Genomic DNA, 6,298 nt, shown 5'->3' on the forward strand with positions numbered 1-6,298 from the left:
GCTAGCAACAAACTGTTGCCTTTGAAAAAGCTCAAACAGCTAGTCTGGTTTCTTACAGATCTCTCTATCATTTTTCCCATGCCTTTCCAAAACTGCCAAATTCAAAAGCAACTGGGCATGAAAAATAAGGGAAGACTAGAGATGTTGAATCGAAAGCTGAATGCAATAGTTCAAAGTTAACAGTTTTTAAACAATATTGATCCACTCTGGTTTTTCTCCTGTTCGTTAAATCCCTGCTGTAACTCTGATTTATCCTTAATTTTCGCATTAGCAAATATTAAGATAAAGGCAAAAAAATAGCCCTGTGTAAGACCTCTCTAAAAGCCTCATCACCCATCACAGGCAAGCCTGGAACTTGCACGGATTGCCCTTTACATGTTTTATTGATTGTTGCCCCTAGGCAGCTGTATCATTATGTAACATCAATTTTCATCTGTCACACTGACTGTTAAATACAAATGTTTAATGGCAACATGAAGCTATCTCATCAAGCTCCCTGTCTTTTGTCTTATTCAGAAGAAAATGTACTGTATATAGAGAAGAAGCAGACATCCTTTGCTGATTATATTGATTTGCTTACTAAATAACTGCCTAATTAATTGGTAAATATGTTTAAATTTCTTAGCCAGTAACAGGCTCCTTGGAGGGCAATGGGAATATCACAAGAGCACATTGTCCCCCAATCAAATCTACTAATCTTCTCTGGAAGAAAATTAAGATACACTTTTAAGCCTTGTTTTCTTCATAAAATCACCACATTTATAAGCTTGCTGATGCCTATTATACAGATGTTTTATGCCATCTGCTCTCCAGCTATGAAAGCAACATGGCACGTTCATGGCATAATTTTATCAGCTGTACAAAACTATAAAATCCATTCAAAACAAAATTTATAAGAGCTAATTGATCATGCTGTGCATGCTTCAAAGTTTCAGTGAAATGATGACCCATATTTTACTTCCTTTGCTGCAGCACAATTTGTTACTTGGTGAAGGCTCCTTTTTCCTTAAGGACTTTTTCCAAGATTTGCTTATACTGTTTTTTTTCATTACACCCAGTCTCAAAATAATCATAAAATTGGCCTTTGCACTTGAAAGCAAGGTCCTTTCCCACAGGTTGTGGCTTAGGAGGCCACCATCCCTGTCAGTGTTAGTACTTGTTTTCTCATCATTTAAATTAGCCTTTTCCTGAACACCAAACAACCTGACATTGGTCACTAATATTTCATTGGCAAGTATCTGGCCAACACTCTTGTAAATAGGTGCACTGCCTACATCAAAATCCACCTGGTGGAAACAATCTGGTAAAGGCAGAAGGGGAGAGGATGAGGAGGGGGAGGAGGGGGAGGAGAAGGAGGGAGGGGGAGGAGGAGGAGGGAGAGGGAGGAGGAGGGAGGAGGGAGGAGGGAGGGGGAGGAGGTTGTGGAGGCACCTCTGACATTAGCATTGACGGAAAGGGGGAGAATTTACATAGCCACACCACATTCTTGGTAAAAGCAGTAGGCATGAAACTTCACACTCCTCTTTGGCCACCCTTGGTCATTTTCCATGTGGACAGTTTTCAGCCATAAGCCATTCTCAGGCAGAGGCACCATTGAAAGAGCAGGAAGGAAAGCACCAATTACTCTGCATAATTACTCCATGGATCTTTTTCATTAAAATGTTTACAAGGACAGATCTTTGGAGGTATATTTCAGGATCATCGATAAGCTTTAGTTTTTCTAAGGACATAATGAAGGATGTGTGCTAATTCCTCAAAACTGAGATGGTTTTATGGTTACCATCTGAGTGGTGGGTAAAATCCTCTTCTTCCACATTCTTCCCCTTGAAGTATGTGATCTTGGATGTTATAGGGTTTGAGATTCCCCTGTAATGTGATCTGGCCAGTGGGGGGCAGGCTCTGGGGTCTCTCTGCAGAGGGGCCTGGGTGGCCCTGTGGGGCCCAGGCCTCCGTAGCTGTCAGCCGTGCTCCATAGTGTCTGGTACTGGCAATCTCAGCAGCTCCTTCTGAGACAATGGGCTCGCAGACTCTGTTCATGGACAGAACCACAGTCATTTCTGACAGCCTCAGATCATGGAGTCAGCAGGGAAGCGGTGGCCACAGAGCTGGAGCTGCTGCTTGTCTGCTCTGGGGTCAGCACCAGCCTGGCTCCCTGTACACTCACAACCAATCAGTGGTGGCAGCTGGGGCACAGTGGGCGAGGGTACCAGTGGGTCGCACTGCTGAGTTTGGGGTGCTGTGCCACACTAGCTGCAGACAGTGATGGTAATGAGCAGCTCTGTCTAGCAAAGAGCCTGTGAAACCTGTCAATCCTGTTTGCCATGTCTCCAGGGATTTCCAAGGAGAGGGTCTGCAGGATGCCGGGGGAGAGAGAGGGAGCATGACAACGGGACCTCTCAGGCTCCTCCCCCCCTCTTCTCCCACCTCTGCCACAAAGGGGGAGGGTGTTTTCCACTCATCCCCAGGAGTCCCAGGCCTGCCTGAGGTTCCCTGAGGTCCCTCTGTCTCCCCTGCAGGGCTTTCCAGTTTCCATCCACTCCCATAAAGTATGCCCCTGGAGATGCCCTCCAGAAGGTGCTGGAACCTGCCACCAATGCCACCTGATGCAGGCATGAATGGTGCAAACTCACCCAAACAAATCCTGACCAGATGGCACCCTGCTTAGGGCTGGATATCAGGGAGGCCCCCCAGTCATTCTTACACAGACAGACAGACACACTCAGTGCCAAGGGCCCATTTCCCACGGGAAATCCAGTGTCCAGGGGCCCAGCACACACCTCTGGTGCATGTGACCCTGTTCTCACAGGCTGGGCCATGGGTCCCCACAGGGTCCTTGGAGTCAGAGCTCCTTGGCTCCCCCAGCTCCCTCATTAGTTCCCCCAGCACCCCCTCCTACTCAGTGAAACATGCAAGGGGTGAGGTAGGTGACAATTCCCACCAGACACCAGTGGGGACCCTGACTCCACTCCAAGGGAGGATCCCAGGGCACCTACAGCCCAAAGTCAACCTGAGTCCGGGGCTGCCTTTGTAAACCAGGGGCCCAGGAGGAGATGACAGAGCCACCTGAGGCTGGTGTGGCCACATGGCTGTCACAGGGTGTGGCACCCCCTACCCAAAGTGCAGCTGCTCCTCCCCAGGCTGGGGCTACTCTTGGGGGTCATGGCCCTGTCCTGGGGCACACACACTCTGATTTGAAGTTTCTAAAAAGAAAATCCAGCTCTGTCTACACAGTACCTGAAAGGGGAAGAAGTGTCTGTAGGTGCCAGATTGGAGGCTGGGGCCGGGGATGGTTGGAACCACCATGCTGTGTGCACTAGAGGATGTGGAGCCCCAGCTTAACCCTCTAACTCAAGGTCACGCAGCTGCAAGAGCAGGGCTCCACTGGGCCTGGGCCCTGGACTCCCCCACATCCATGTGCTGCCAGCTGGGTCAAGGTCTCACTGTGCCTGAGCTGCCCCTGTGGGGACCTCCCTGTCCCCACCATGTGCCTTAGCCTGCATCCTCCCACCAAATCCTCACTGTGACCTGCAGGGGGGAGAGCTCAGCCCAATCTGCAGAGTGGTGGTTTCCCCCTGGGGGTGCTCAGGAGAGCTGGCTCTGGGGAGCTTTCAGGGGCCAGGGCCTTCCTGGTTGGGGCCTTGGGGATGACACTGGGCCCTTTGGCATGAGAAGCAGAGCAGCTCAGGGGCCCTCCTGAAGCAGCCCAGCCACTGCTCCTGCTCCCAGTGCTGGGCTTGCCCCCCTCCCTGGGCACTGCCGGGGCCTGCAGGGAGCAGCCCTAGGGAACCACAGTCCACGCAGCATCAGCATCAGTGCACAGGGCTGTTCACGCACCTCCTTGCCAAGTGCAGGGCCTGTGGAAGGCACCCGGGAAGGCACCGGGCACAGAACTCACCCCTCAGCATGGGAGGGCCCTGTGGCCTGCAGACTCCAGAGGGCTCCGGGCACCCATGGCTGCGGAGGGCCCCACAGAGAGATGTGAAGTCCTCACCCCAGCCAGCAGGGAGAGGGAATGCAGCCAGGTAAACTGAGGTCTGACTGGAGCTGGGGGGCCCGATCCCCTGTGCCTGTTGCCATCTGGAGAGGAAACTTGGACACAGAGGGGCAGACACAGGGGGCGCAGCCCTGTGATGATGAGCCAGGCAGGGGACACCACCTCCAGGTGCCAGGGGAGAGGCAGGGAGCAGACTGTCCCCAACAGACATCAGAGGGGCTACCGCTCTGCAGGCACCCGGGGTGGACATTGGGCCCCCAGGACTGGGAGGCTGTGCACCTTGGGTGTTTGGAGACCCCTGGTTTGTGCAGTTTTGGTCATCATGCAGCCCACAGAGCCTAAGGCAGGATGAAGGGGCTAAGGACACCATGGCCGAGGTGGTGAGGGTCTGGGGCCCCTGTGAGGGCACTGACATGGCTGGAGAGGTCAGAGGTGATGATGGCAGTTCTGTCTGGCTCTGAGTTCCAGGTGCCACACAGACACTCAAAGCTCCAGGGACTGACCATGTCACACACAAACATGTCAGAATCTCAAAATTTAGAAATAACTGTTACAACTCATGAATAAACGTGACTGCTGTAAGAGATTACAATCTAGGAACCTTTACATAAGCCTTCCCCTTCTAGTCCATGCTCCCAGATTCAATTTTCAGAGTTTACTCATTGTTATTAGTCCATTTTAGTGAGGTATTATAATATTTTTCTTTTCATTTCTGGTTTATTTCACTCAACCTAGTGTCCTCATGGTCCATTCACTTCATTGCATACCTCAACTTTATTCCTTCTTGCTGCTCCCTCATGAAAAAACATTCTTGTTTGTACATTTGATCACAATCATTGACCACTCTAGGGTTCACTAAATTATACATTCTCAGTCTTTATCTTCTGTCTTTCCTTCTGGTGTCACACAGACCCCTAACCTTCCTCTTTCAACCATATTCACAGTCATGTTTGTTCAGTGCACTTACAATGCTGTGCTACTATCACCCAGTATTGTGCTATCCACTTCTAGATCTACACAATCAACCCTCTAGAACATTCTATATTCCTTCAACATCAAAAGTCTGATGTCTACCCTCTTTCTATTTCCCAATACCTTCATTTCTACTCTCTTCCCCAAGCCTCTCTCCTGCCTTTTCCCATCTGTCTGTAGCACTCCCTTTAGTATTTCCTGTACAGGAGGTCTCCTGTTCACCAATTCTCCCAGTGTCTGTTTATCTGTAAATATTTTTAACTCTCCCTCATTTTTGAAGGACAGTTTTGCTGGATATAGGATTCTTGGTTGGCAGTTTTTCTCTTTCAGTATCTTGAATATGTCATGCCACTGCCTTATTGCCTCTGTGTTTTCTGCTGAGATGTCTGCACTTAAGTCTCATAGAGCTTCCCTTGAATGTGATGGATTGCTTTTCTCTTGCTACTTTCAGAATTCTCTCTTTGTCTTTGACATTTGAAAACCTGTTTAGTATCTTGGAGTAGGTCTATTTGGATCAATTATGTTTGGGTGTGCTGTGCTTGGCCCAGCATTCTCATCTCAAAGGCATCTTCTGGGGCGAGGGGCTGCCAGCAGCAGGCACAGATCTGCCACCCTCTGTGGCAGGGCCCAGCAGAGATAGGCAGGGGCCCGAAGCTGGGCTCTGCTCTCAAGGGGTTACCTGGCTTGGTATCTATCACCTTGGCTCTCTGGACCTCCATTTCCCCAAATGTACTTGATCTAGCTGAGCCAGAGAGCCCTTGTGGTTCTGGCTCCCTCCCCCTCCTGGCACACAGTAGGTGCTCAGGAAGCATCTGTGGATGAAGAAAGTAACCTTGGGGCAAATCACAGGGGCTGCCCTCCAGGCCAGCTCCAGCGCCCTCTCAGCCATCCCACCCCAGCCAGCCAAGGACACAGCTGCAGTCCCTGGCTTGCCTCCTGACACCCATTCCACACTCTTTGCTGGGCATTTGGGAGCCATGCTTGAACTTGATTTTGAAGTTCAACTTGTGCAGAAATGTCTTGAGGCTCCCACCAGTCTCCCTGTGCTGGGACCTAGGGTGACCCTCTGAGTGGCACACCGATTCCCCTTGCTCTGAGCCTGGCCTGGGAGGAAACTGGGTTGGAGACAAAAAGCTGCCCTTCCCAGCGGCAGGAGGGAGCCAGTGGCAGGAAGGTGCCTGCTTGTGGCACCTGGGGCAGGAGGGGAGAATGTGCCCAGGGAGCCACGCGCTGGGGAGCCAGGCAGCTGGCCTGAGGGATGTGGCACTTTGGGGCCAGGAGGTGGGCGTGTGCGGGCCCCTGCCTGAGTGTGTTTCCAGGCCCCTGTGCCTG

The 6,298-nt window shown here is 51.1% G+C and overlaps 1 pseudogene; it reads right to left on the reverse strand.

The window, feature by feature from the left end:
* Window positions 1–923: 923 nt before the first annotated feature.
* LOC119524983 lies at window positions 924–2,231 on the reverse strand (annotated as a pseudogene).
* Between the last annotated feature and the right edge of the window lie 4,067 nt (window positions 2,232–6,298).

Source organism: Choloepus didactylus (assembly GCF_015220235.1).
Source record: "Choloepus didactylus isolate mChoDid1 chromosome 23 unlocalized genomic scaffold, mChoDid1.pri SUPER_23_unloc13, whole genome shotgun sequence".
In the NCBI taxonomy this organism is placed as follows: Eukaryota; Metazoa; Chordata; class Mammalia; order Pilosa; family Megalonychidae; genus Choloepus; species Choloepus didactylus.